The following is a 13,389-nucleotide window of genomic DNA, read 5'->3' as shown; positions in this document are numbered from 1 at the left end:
TGAAGGAGATGAGGAGCAACGTGAGCATATTTTTCACACAAGATGCCACGTGAAGGATAAAGTCTGTACATTGATTATTGATAGTGGGAGTTGTACCAATGTTGCTAGTACCTTGTTGGTAGAGAAGTTGAATTTGAAGTGGCAGAAACATCCTAAGTCATATAAGCTACAATGGCTGAATGATTATGGAGAAGTGAAGGTAAACAAGCAAGTTCAGGTTTCTTTCTCAATAGGCAAGTATGTGGATTGAGGTTATTTGTGATGTGGCACCGATGCAGGCTGGTCATATACTACTCGGTCGACCATGGCAATTTGATAGGAGAGTGTCGCATGATGGGTATGAAAACCGTTATTCTTTTGTAATGAACAATCAAAAAATTGTATTGGCCCCTCTCAAACCTTTGCAAGCTTATGAGAACCAGGTCAGGATAGCAAGTGAGTGCAAAATGAGAGAGAAAAAAAGTTGTGAGCAAAAAGGAGAGCAAAGTGAACAACATGGAGAGAAGAAGAAAGTACTGAGTGTATTTGCTGAAAAACATGATGTTAAAAGTGTAATGATAGCAAGGCCACAAGTTCTAGTTCTTATGTACAAAGATGTTTATTTTTCCACTGACGATCTTAACTCATCTTTTTCTAGTATTGTTGTGTCTTTGTTGCAGGATTTTGAGGATCTTTATCCCGAGGAGATTCCACATGGTTTACCTCCTTTAAGAGGAATTGAGCACCAAATAGACTTCATGCCTGGTTCTGCTATACCAAATAGACCTGCTTATAGAGCTAATCCCGAGGAAACAAAGGAGATATAGAGGCAAGTGGATGAACTGTTGCAGAAGGGATTTGTAAAAGAAAGTCTCAGCCCATGTTCGGTTCCTGTTCTCTTAGTACCAAAGAAAGATGGAACATGGCGCATGTGTGTGGATTGTCGAGCTATTAATAAGATAATGATAAAATATAGGCATCATATCCCTAGGTTGGATGATATGTTTGATGAATTGCATGGCTCTCATTTATTTTCTAAAATTGATTTAAAGAATGGGTATTATCAAATTCGCATGAAAGAGAGATGAATGGAAAACTGCATTTAAAACTAGATATGGGTTGTAAGAATGGGTAATAATGCCCTTCGGTTTAACTAACGCACCTAGTACATTCATGAGATTAATGAAGTATGTCTTGCGTGCTTTCATGGAAAAATTTGTGGTAGTTTACTTTGATGATATTTTAGTCTATAGCAAAAATGTTGATGACCATGTGAAGCATTTACATGCTGTGTTTAGTGTGTTAAGAGAACACCAATTATATGTTAATCTTAAGAAATGCACATTTTGTATGAAATCTACTATGTTTCTTGGATTTGTTGTTAGTTCGCAGGGAATTAGTGTTGATGAGGAAAAGGTAAGGGTAATAAAGGATTGGCCTATACCTAAGAATGCGAACGAGGAAAGAAGTTTCCATGGTTTAGCAAGTTTTTATCGAAGGTTTGTTAAGGATTTTAGTTCTATTGCTGTACCTTTGAATGAACTTGTTAAAAAAGAATGTTGTTTTTAATTGGGTTAGTGTGCATGATCAGGCTTTCCAAACTTTGAAAGATAAGTTAACTAATGTACCTTTGTTGTGTTTGCCTAACTTTGATAAAGCTTTTGAAATAGAGTGTGATGCATCCAAGATTGGAGTAAGAGCTGTTTTGATGCAGGATTCTAAAACCAATAGCTTATTTTAGTGAAAAGCTAAGTGGGGAGCATTGAATTATCCTACTTATGACAAAGAGCTTTATGCATTAGTGAGAGCTCTTCGAACATGGCAACATTATTTATGATCGAGGGAATTAATCATTCATTCTGATCATGAGAGCTTGAAATTCCTGAAGACCCAAGGTAAGTTTAATAAAAGACATGCTAAATGATTGGAGTTTATAGAAATATTTCCTTATGTAATTAAATATAAACGTGGGAAGGAAAATGCTGTGGACGATGCATTATCAAGAAGGTACGTATTACTTACTTCATTGCAAACTAAGCTACTTAGTTTTGAATTGATTAAAGATTTGTATGCCAATGATTTTGATTTCAGCCAAGTATGGAATGCATGTGCTAAGTGTGCGTTTGGTGACTTTTATAGGCATGAAGGATTTCTTTTCAAGAAAGATAAATTGTTCGTGATTAATTGTTCTGTTCGTGAGTTACTTGTAAGGGAAAGTCATGGGGGAGGTTTAATGGGTCACTTTGGTGTCCTAAAAACTTTAGATATCTTACGTGAGCATTTTTATTGGCCCCATATAAAGTGTGATGTTCAATCTGTTTGTGACAAGTGCATTACATGTAGGCAAGCAAAGTCTAAAATTCGACCGCATGGCTTGTATACCCCTTTGCGTGTACTTAATCAACCTTGGACTGATATTTCTATGGATTTTGTTTTAGGATTGTCAAGGACTCAAAATGGTAAAGATAGTATATTTGTTGTTGTTGATAGGTTTAGTAAGATGGCCCATTTTATTGCATGTACTAAAACCAATGATGCAACACATATTGCTGATTTGTTCTTTAAAGAGGTAGTTCGATTGCATGGGCTACCTAAGTCATTGTTAGTGATAGAGATGTTAAGTTCCTAAGTTATTTTGGGTTTTATGGCGTACTTTATGAGTAATTAGAACTAAACTTCTATTTTCTACTGTTGCACATCCTCAAATGGATGGCCAAACTAAAAGTAGTTAATAGGACACTCACTACCTTGTTGCGTGCTATCAGTCAAAAAAATTTAAAACAATGGGAGAAGTGTTTACCACATATTGAGTTCGCTTATAATAAGACTATTCATTCAACTACTTCATTTTCTCCATTTGAGATTGTTTATGGTTTTAATCCTTTAACGCCTGTGGATATTTTACCTTTGCCTACTAATGAACATGCTAATCTTGATGGTAAGAAAAAGGCAGATTTTGTGAAAGATTTACATGTCAAAGTTCGAGCCAACATTGACAGGAAGAATGAGTAATATGCTAAGCAAGCCAATAAGGGCCGCTTGAAAGTTATTTTCCACCCTGGAGATTGGGTTTGGGTGCACTTGCGTAAGGAGTGGTTTCCTACCCAAAGGAAATCAAAATTACAGCCTCGAGGAGATGGTCCATTTCAAGTCTTGGAACGGATCAATGATAACGCCTACAAACTCAATTTGCCAAATGATTATGGTAATGTTAGTGCAACTTTTAATGTTATTGATTTATACTTGTTTAATGTAGGTGATTCGAGGACGAATCTTTTCGAAGAGGGGGAGAATAATGGAGATCGAGTTGCTGACCCAATAACTCAAGTTGATGTTTCCAAGTCTTCTCAAGAACCATTGCAAGGAATTGGCGGTCCGATGACTAGGACAAGGACAAAGAGGATGGAAGAGGCATTGCAAGGCTTGATTGTGGAAGTACAATACAAAGAGGCCATTCTAGAAGATTCTAAGGCTAACTTCGGAGATATCAAAGTTTCATCAAGGATGGTCAACTATCTTTTTATGCAAGAGATCAATTTGGAAGATCAATTTGAATGCAAGGGTTAATTGGAATTTTTATGTTCTAATTGTCCTTAGTTTTGAATTCTAATTTCCTAAGGACTAATTAGACTTTCTTTATTTTTCCAAGGATAATTGGAATTAATCTTGATCTAATTTGTCTATAAAAGGACACCTCATCTTGTAATTGAGACACAATTTACAATTTACATTTTATGAGCAATTCTTTGAAGTTTATTCAAGAAGTTTCTTAAGTCTTCATGTGTTCTTTATGAGTTCTTTATGAGTTCTTGTATGAGTTTTTGTATGAGTTCTTGCTTGAGTTCTTGAAGAAGTGCATGAATCTTCTACTTATCAAAGGAGTGATCATCCTTTGTGGCGTCTCAAGGTTGGGGTTTTAGGGACTTAGTTTCCTGAAGGTTCTAATCCGATCAACATCTTTTGTTCCCAAGTGATCTGACACGTTTTGAAGACATCGAATTCAAGGGTTCCTAGAAGAGATCATCAAGAGATCTCCAAGAGGGTTTATATCATTCAAGAGGGATCATATCAGCTAACAACTCAAAGAATAAAAGAATCAAATTATCCTCCTCCCCCCAAACTTAATTATCTTTATTGCCCTCAATGAACAAAAACAAACAAACTAAAGTAAGGAAATTAAGGGATAGAATAACTCCCTTCTCGATTTATCTTGGGTACAACAACCATTTTCTCCTTCTTTTCAAGCAGTATCCTAAAAAGAAAAAGAAAAAGTCACACTTGCAACCAATGTAAGTCGTTACTCACACAAAGAAAAACGATACTTAGTTCAAGTATCCAAAATAAAACAAAACATAACTGATAAATCCAAAAAATAAAATTGAATCAAAAATAGAAAAATAGACAGAAAAGTAAAATGAAATAAAAATAGAGACTACATCTCCTCCTCCTTAGTTGCTCCATCACCCTCATCTCCATCTAAGTCCTCTTCCCGAGAAGACCCCAGTCCCTCTCCATGTGACTTTCCTGGATAAACTGTGACATGTCCACTGCTATCCCTACTGCTAGCTGCCTCATCATCAACTCAAGAGTGTTGTTGCAGGCATACTAATACTCTGTAAACTGCTGGAGCTGCTCGCCTTGCTGATTAACCCTTTCTTCCAACCTCTCTATCCGCTTAGCAATAGTGAGAGATCTGGAGGACTGTGGTCTTACCTGTTGACTCTGAACAACTGGTGCCATTCTGTGAACCCCTTTCATACCTTGTACTTTACTGTCAGAAAGTGCAGTCATAGGAGCCAAAGTCTCCTCATCTACCCCAAATTGGACCCCAGCAGCAACACACAAAGCAGTGACAAGAAATGATAAAATAATGACATGGAAGTGTGCTTGTAACACTGTATAAGATGAGAAGATATGAATTTCCCCACATCAATAGATTTTCCAGTCACAATGCAGTACAAGAGAATTGCTTTTTCCTTATTAATATCACTAAAATGCTTTATTGGCATCATTCTAGCCCCTAGAAAATAGTATCAAGCCTTGCAGTCCTTAGTGAGCCCAATGCTCGGAAATGTCACGGGTTATTCTTTTGTTAGCTTCCATTGGGTACCTGGTGCAGCAATCTCTTGCAATATCTCTTGATAATCTATTTGCCTCCCAATGAATCTATTATAATCATCTTTCGTAATATCAGGTAATTTGAAAATTTTGTTGATAGCCTCCCCACTAAAATTGACCTGTTTTCCTCTAACAAACACCTTCCTATGGTCATGTTAAGGAGCATTAGCATAGAATTCCCTCACAACTGGTACTATTGCAGGCTTAGGTTTTGCACAAAACTATTCCCATTTCCTCTCTTCTATAATCCCCCTAATACGAGGATATCTTACAACTGCGACAGTGAATCCCCTTTCTGTTATGGGATTTTTACCAGTTACCGATTCATAGAACCTATTCTGTGCATCTTCACTAAAGTTTTTTTCTTCATCATAAACAACCCTAGATTTCCTCTTCTTAGAAGTACTTGATGAAGCCATTATAACCCAAATAAAACCCTTCTAATCAGAAATCAACCAAACACAGAACTTCAGCAATCAAGAGAGAAGAAAACCCTTACCACTTTTGCAAACCTCTTCTTCAAATCTCGAATCCAAACTTCAATGCAATCACCTTCCTTCTTCCAAACTTAGTAGTAACCTTTCATTTCTCTGAGAAGAAACAAGAATAGTGAGAGTGATATGAACAAATGAAAGAAATTTTGTAGATTTAAATAGAGTTAGGGGCGGTAGAAGGTTGAGAAAGAGGAAGAGGTGAAGGAAAATGAGAGGTTTTTGGAGAGAAGAAGAAAAAGGGGTGGAGAGAATGTGAGGAGTTTGAACCAAACGAAGGGTTTAACCCCTTAAACTTCCAACTTCGCGACTCGCGCCGCGGCGGCTAAGCACAGGTTTGCCCTCTTTATCTAAGATTTTCAGAAACCGCCGCGGCGGAATTGACTGGGCAACACTGAAACCCTTTATTCAACTGAAAAATAAAACAAACATAATTAAAATCAAAACAAATCCTAAACTACCTAATAAAATAAAATAACAACTAAAAATATAATAAAATAAACTAATGAAATCCTAAATCCTGGAAATTAAACAAAAATTAAATTACAAAATTAAATAAGTTGTTCAAAAATTAAAATTTCAATGCTGGAAATAAATCGGGTTGCCTCCCGAGAAGCACTAAAATTTAAGTCTTTAGCTAGACTTTCTTGAATCTTTACTTCGGAATTGAGAGCAAAATGGACACCCGCTCGGTACTAAAGTTTCCTCCAAAGTAGTGCTTCAATCGCTGCCCGTTTACTGTAAAAATCCCATTCGACGAATGCTTGACTTCTATTGCCCCCGATGATAAGACCTTATTGACAGTGAAAGGACCGGACCACCGTGATCTTAATTTTCCTAGAAAAAGTTTAAGTCTTGAATTGAAGAGGAGAACTTGGTGTCCTTCTTTGAATTCCCATTTGTGAATGTGCTTATCATGCCATCTCTTTGTCTTTTCCATATACATCCTAGCATTCTCATAAGCATCGTTCCGGAACTCTTCCATCTCATTTAGCTGTAACAGTCTCTTCTCTCCTGCAACCTATAAATTGAAATTCAAGAACATAACAGCCCAACATGATCTATGTTCCAACTCAACTGGGAGATGATAAGATTTTCCATAAACCAATTGATATGGAGACATTCCAATAGGTGTCTTGAACGCTGTCCGGTAGGCCCATAGAGCATCATCCAATTCGCTTGACCAATCCTTCCTTGAAGAATTGACTGTCTTCTATAGAATCCACTTTAGCTCACAGTTGGATACCTCAACTTGACCACTTGTCTGTGGATGATAAGGTGTAGCCACCCTATGTCACTCCATATTTGCTCAAAAGTGAATCAAATTGTTTGTTACAGAAGTGTGATCCTCCATCACTTATGATAGCTCTTGGTGTTCCAAATCTTGCAAAAATATACTTATTCAAAAATCTCACCACCACCCGAGCATATCATTGGTTGGCAATGTTACAGCTTCAACCCACTTGGACACATAATCTACAGCAACCAAAATAAAACGATTAGAGAAAGAAGATGGAAAAGGACCCATAAAATCAATACCCCAAACATCAAACAATCCAATTTCCAAAATATTTGTCAGAGACATCTCATTTTTCCTAGATATATTTCCAAACCCTTTGAAATTTGTCACAATTGGCAACAAAATTATATGAATCTTTAAAAAGAGTAGGCTAATAAAATCCTGATTGTAAAATTTTTACTGCTGTCTTGGTTGCTCCAAAGTGTCCTCCAACTTCGCGAGAATGACAATGTTGAAGAATACTCTCCATCTCCTCTTCTGGCACACATCTTCTAGTTATACCATCACCACACATCTCGTAAAGGAATGGATCATCCTATATAAAATACTTAATACCTGAAAAGAACTTCTTCCTCCTTTGGTGGGTGAGTTCGGTAGGCACAATCCCCCTAGCCAAATAGTTGACAATATCAGCATACCATGGGGCTTCTCCAATTGCAAATAGCTGCTCATCTGAAAATTTCTCATTAATATCCCCATCAACTTCTTCATTTGGTTGCACATGGTCCGTCCTAGAAAGATGATCTGCAACCACATTTTCGGTTCCTTTCTCGTCCTTGATTTCCAAGTCAAATTCCTGCAAAGGTAAAATCTATGTTAGCAACCTTGGCTTTGCACCTTTTTTAGCAAATAAATACCTCAAAGCCGAATGATCGATGTAGACAATCACTTTAGAGCCTATCAAATAAGATCGAAATTTGTCAAAAGCATAAACAACTGCTAAAAGCTCTTTTTTCGGTAGTTGCATAATTCAATTGAGCCTCATTTAAAACTTGTGCTAGCATAGTAAATACATGAAAAACATTATCTTTTTGCTGCCTAAAACAACACCTATAGCATATTATGCTTCACACACAAAGTAAAAGCCAATTCCCAATCGGGTGCAGCAATAACAGGAGAAGATATCAATTTCACTCTAAGAGTTTCAAAAGCATCTAAACATTCTTTGGAAAAATAAAAAACTGCATCTTTTACCAACAATTCACAAAGAGGTTAAGCAATTTTAGAAAAATCTTTAATAAATCTCCTGTAAAATCCTGTATGTCCAAGAAAACTTCTAACTCCCTTAACATTGGTAGGAGGTGGAAGCTTCTCAATTGCATCAATTTTTGCTTGGTCAACCTCAATTCCTTTAACATAAATTCGATGTCCCAATACAATTCTTTCTTTTACCATAAAATGACATTTTTTCCAATTCAAGACCAAGTTTGTGTCAATACATCACTGCAAAATCAAAGAGAGATTAAAAAGACAATTATCAAAAGAAGAACCAAAAACAGAAAAATCATCCATGAACACTTCAATGTATTTTTCAACCATATCGGAAAAATTGACATCATGCAACGTTGAAAGTAGCAGGGGCGTTGCCACAATCCGAATGGCACTCTTCTATAAGCAAAAGTTCCATATGGACATGTAAAAGTGGTTTTCTCTCTTAATCCTCGGTGCTATTGGAATTTGATTATAGCTATCGAAATCCATATAAGAAACAATAATAGTCATGCCTGAAAAGTCTCTCCACCATTTGGTCAATGGAGGGAAAAGGAAAATGATCCTTTCTTGTGGCATCATTGAGTTTCCAATAATTTATACAAACTCTACATCCGATCACCGTTCTTGTGGGTATAAGCTTAGTGTTGTCATTCTTCACCAAGGTCATACTACCTTTCTTAGGAATCACTTGGACCAGACTTACCCATGAACTATCCAAGATTGGATAAATTATACCTGCATCCATAAGCTTCACAACCTCCTTTTTCATCACTTCTTGCATGGAAGGATTTAATCTTCTTTGAGGTTGTACTAATGGCTTGTAGCTCTCTTCCATCAAAATCTTGTGCATACAAATAGATGGGCTAATTCCCTTGATATCATCAATAGTCCATCCAATAGCTTTCCTATGCTCCCTTAAAACTCTCAATAACTTTTCATCCTCCAAATCATTCAAAGAAGAGTTAATAATAATAGGATAATAACAAGACTCTTCTAAGAAAGCATACCTAAGATGTGATGGCAATTGTTTAAGTTCAAGTTTAGGAGGTTCCTTTTTAGATGATGGTTCATTAACATCCACAGCTCCTAACTCTTTAAATTTAAGCCTTTTGGAAACTCACAAAGTGGCAAAGCATCAAGATTAGTCACACATTCAATTATATTTCATCATCACTTAGAGTTCCTAAGTTCTACCATTTAATATGCAATTTTCCAAAGGTAAAGGAGGAAAAGATTCATTAAAATTTTCAGTTACTACCCTATCCAAAACACTTATTGCAAAACATGCTTCAACAAAGGAAGGAAATTTCATAACCTCAAAAACATTAAATTTAGAAAATTGCTTACCTAAATTTTGCTTTCCCAATATGAGTGGAACATCCTTGTCTTCTTCCATATCCAAAATGATAAAATCAGCAGGAAAAATGAATTTGTCCACTTTTACCAAAACATCCTCAATAATGCTTCTAGGATGCTTGATAGATCTATCTGCAAGCTGCAAGGATACCGTAGTAGGCTTCACTTCCCCTAAATCGAGTTTCCTGAAAATAGAGAGAGGTATCAAATTAATACTTGCACCAAGATCACATAAAACTCTATCAAAATTAAAATCACCAATAATGTAAGGAATAGTGAAATTCCCTGGATCTTTTAGCTTTTGAGGAAGCTTTCTTTGAAGAAAAGCACTACATTCTTCCGTGAGCATAACCTTCTCATTATCCACCAATTTCCGCTTGTTTGATAGAACTTCCTTCAAGTACTTAGCATATTTCGGCATTTGCTCCAACATATCTACAAAGGGAAGATTAATATGTAAGCTTTTAAAAATATCAATAAATTTAGAAAATTGTTTATCTAAATTTTGCTTTCGCAATCTTTGAGAAAAAGGAATGGGATTAGAAGATGGTTGTGGAATAGGTTGTTGAATAGGAGTGGTAGCATCTTGATCTTTAGGAAGAGCAATTTTATCCTCATTTGCTTGCTTGCTAGCCCCCTTCGATTGTTCTAACTCCTTCCCACTTCTAAGAGTTATAGCTTTCACATGCTTCTTGGAATTCTTCTCAGTACTACTTGGGAGTGCTCCTTGAACTCTTTCCGTCAATAGCTTGGAAATCTCCCCAACTTGATGTTCAAGGTTGCGAATACTTGCACCTTGATTTCTGAAATTGGCTTGGGTATCATCAATGAATACATTGGTATTTTACATGAATTGGGTGAAGACCTCTTCCAGGGTTGATTTCTTCTATTGAGATTGAAAATCGGGAGGCAGTTTTTGCACATTCGCATTGTTGCTCCATGAGAAGTTTGGATGATTCCTCCACCCTTGATTGTAGTAATTGGAGTTAGGATTGTATTGTCTTTGATTGTTGGCCACATAATTTACTTGTTTGAAAGAATTTGCTTCATATGGACTTTGACACTGTAGGATGATTCCCTGCACAATTATCACAAACTACATTAGAAACTGCAGCAACATTCATTTTCTTAAAATTATTATTTAAAATAGCAACTTGAGCAGCAAAATTAGTAAAAGCATCAATGTCATGAACTCCGACTGTCCTTTTCTGTGCATTCCTATCAGATTTTAGGAAGTTGTTACTAGCCATGACTTCAATAAATTCATATCCTTCCTCCAGTGTCTTGTTGAAGAATGCTCATCCACTTGCTGTATCCACTATGGTTTGAGTGTTTGAGAGCAAACCGTTATAAAACGTTTGCACTTGCATCCATAATGGTAGTCCATAGTGCGGGCGCTTCGTTAAGAGATCTTTGAACCTCTCCCAAGCTTCATAGAGAGATTCTTGATCTTGCTGTAGAAAATTGGTTATATCATTCCTCATCTTCGCAGATTTCGCTGGTGGAAAGTACTTAGTCAAAAAGGCATTAACCAGCCCATCTTATATAGTAATGGTTCCTGAAGGTAGCGAGGTCAACCATGCTTTAGCCTTGCTGTTCAATGAGAACGGAAACAAACGCAGTCTTATGGCATCATCAGTCACCCCATTGTGCTTGAATGTATCACAAATTTCCAAGAAATTTGCAATATACAAATTTGGATCATCATTAGCCAACCCCCCAAACTGAACTGAAGATTGTATCATCTAAATGATGCCAGGCTTGATCTCAAAATTGTTTGCTTGAATAGGTGGCCTTCGAATGCTAGAGACACCCACATTAGAAATAGAGTAATCCTTTAGTACTCTATTCGGGACTGCATCTCCACCACCACCATTATTCTTTCTTCCGCCACTGCTAAAACTCCTTGTTCAGCTCTTTGCTTGCGTTCCCTATTTAGCCTCTAAGTGTCTTATCGATATCAAGGCGATTGGCACTAAATCCAAGCTCCTTGTCCGTTTCATACACTAAGAAAAACCTGAAAAGAGAAAAACGAATAAGTAAGAATAAATAAAAAATCAAATTAGTAATAAAAGCAATTGGTATTAATATTAGTAATCTTTAATCCCGTGCAGTGGCGCCAAAAACTTGATGTGTATAATTTATGCTAGCAAGTGCACTAATCATTTCAAGTAATAATATAAGATATCGTTCCCACGAGGATTAAGTTATTAAGTACCAAAAACAATCACTTAAATTACTATTTGATGAATCGAGAATTGTAGAATTGCAAATTGAAATAACAATGAGACAAAAAAGAATGGATTCTTATGGATTAGAAACCTAGGGCTTTCGACTTTACTACAGATACTCCTACGTAATTGATTATTCAAAATAATTCCTGTTTGCCTTATTGGAAGTTTAATCCCTATACTAACTAGTATTTTCTCTCGAAATACGCTAGATTACTCCTTTAATATAACTCAGCACATCTCTATGTGAATTTAAATACCAAAGAGTCATAAAATTTGTGGACTTATCGTAAATTGAATTACTAACCTCTTACAATATGCTTAAAGTACCTCTACCGTTCATTCATTCTAACGTGATATAGTTTATTGATCTAACCTAGATTCTAATTCTCATTATAGACTTAAATCAATAAATCAATCAAAACTTTGACCTTAAGATTTGACAGCATTAAACTTAAAATAGACACACAAATAAAGAATTGCAAACAAGGAATTGAATTTGAATAAAACAACTACGAAATTATATCTGAGTTACATCTCAACCCTAGAAATGAAATTTAGTTCATAACGAAATACGAAACAAACATCTTGAAATTAAACATAGAAGAAAGGAAGAATAAACCAGTAAAATTCAATATTGCAGTAGCAATCACTTGATCTCTTATCCCCCTTCTTCTCTAGCGTCTCCAAGATATTCCCATAAACCTTAAAAAAATAAACTACTTATAGCCTTCATACGTTCTGAATACAATTGGGGTTAAATCCCCTTTAAATCGGATCTAAAAGATATGATAACAACACGAGACGAAGTGCAGAAAAGGGATCGCGCCACGGTGACTAGCTCTTATCTTGGGGCCTTTGTTGATTGAAACACGAGCGCCGCGGCGGACATGTATCTACCGCCGCAGCGGCTTTTGCCTCTTGTACTCCATTCTCCGAAACTTTGTCATTTCTTTCAATTTCATCTCGAATTGCTTCCTTTTAGTATTCTTGGCCATTTATTACCGAAAGCAATAAAAAGAACGATTACTAAATAAAATCACTCTCAAATTAACAAAATGTCAAGTAAAATTACATGGAATAAGTCGTTACAAACCGACTTATCAGCTTTATGGTCAAAAGAGTTGGAAAGGATCCTAGAGGCAAAAACATTCTTAAGTTGGCTTTCGACTTATAACAGGAATTCGAATATAGAGTGATACTGGGCGACTAAATGCTGAGCATACCCCTGCGAGTGGTTTTTCAATATGAAAGCCTCTTGTTCCTTTTTCGATGGTTTATCCCACACCTATGCAGCTTTAGCCCTCCAACGACTAATGAAATCAATAAATGTTTTCCCATTCTTCTGCTTAGTAAATTCTAAATTCTTTCGAGAAGTTTCTATCTCGGTGTTGTACTTGTACTGGTGCTAGAACATCCTTGACATATTTTCCCATATCCCTATTACAATTGGATCTTGGGACATTAGCCATCGTAACACTGATCCTGATGGAGTACATTGGAATAACAATGTCATATGTTCGTCATTGAGGCCCATTGTGTGCATGTTAGTGACATATACCTTGAGATGCGTTTTTACGCAGTTTACTAGATTTAATTTTCCATTTCTGCCATTACAAACTTCTCGGGCAAACGGATCTTAGGGATTTGATTCAAAGCCTCTATCCTTACTGTGATTTCGTCAATCCCTTTTATGTTCTTC

The 13,389-nt window shown here is 36.3% G+C and overlaps 1 non-coding gene and 1 pseudogene across 1 annotated transcript; one reads left to right on the top strand and one right to left on the bottom strand.

Annotated features, from left to right (window-relative positions):
- Positions 1-6,243: 6,243 nt before the first annotated feature.
- LOC147382032 (uncharacterized) lies at positions 6,244-11,201 on the bottom strand (annotated as a pseudogene).
- Positions 10,837-10,943, top strand: LOC147382033 (small nucleolar RNA R71). The gene has a single exon (XR_015174183.1). It is a non-coding gene; the product is annotated as a small nucleolar RNA R71 (small nucleolar RNA).
- Positions 11,202-13,389: the final 2,188 nt, after the last annotated feature.

The sequence above is a fragment of the Akebia trifoliata genome, unplaced genomic scaffold, assembly GCF_017979445.1.
Source record: "Akebia trifoliata isolate Shusen 1 unplaced genomic scaffold, ASM1797944v1 Contig00078, whole genome shotgun sequence".
NCBI classification, from domain to species: Eukaryota; Viridiplantae; Streptophyta; class Magnoliopsida; order Ranunculales; family Lardizabalaceae; genus Akebia; species Akebia trifoliata.
The sequence above is the reverse complement of the archived record's forward strand: the minus strand, read 5'-3'. Positions and strand labels throughout refer to the sequence as shown.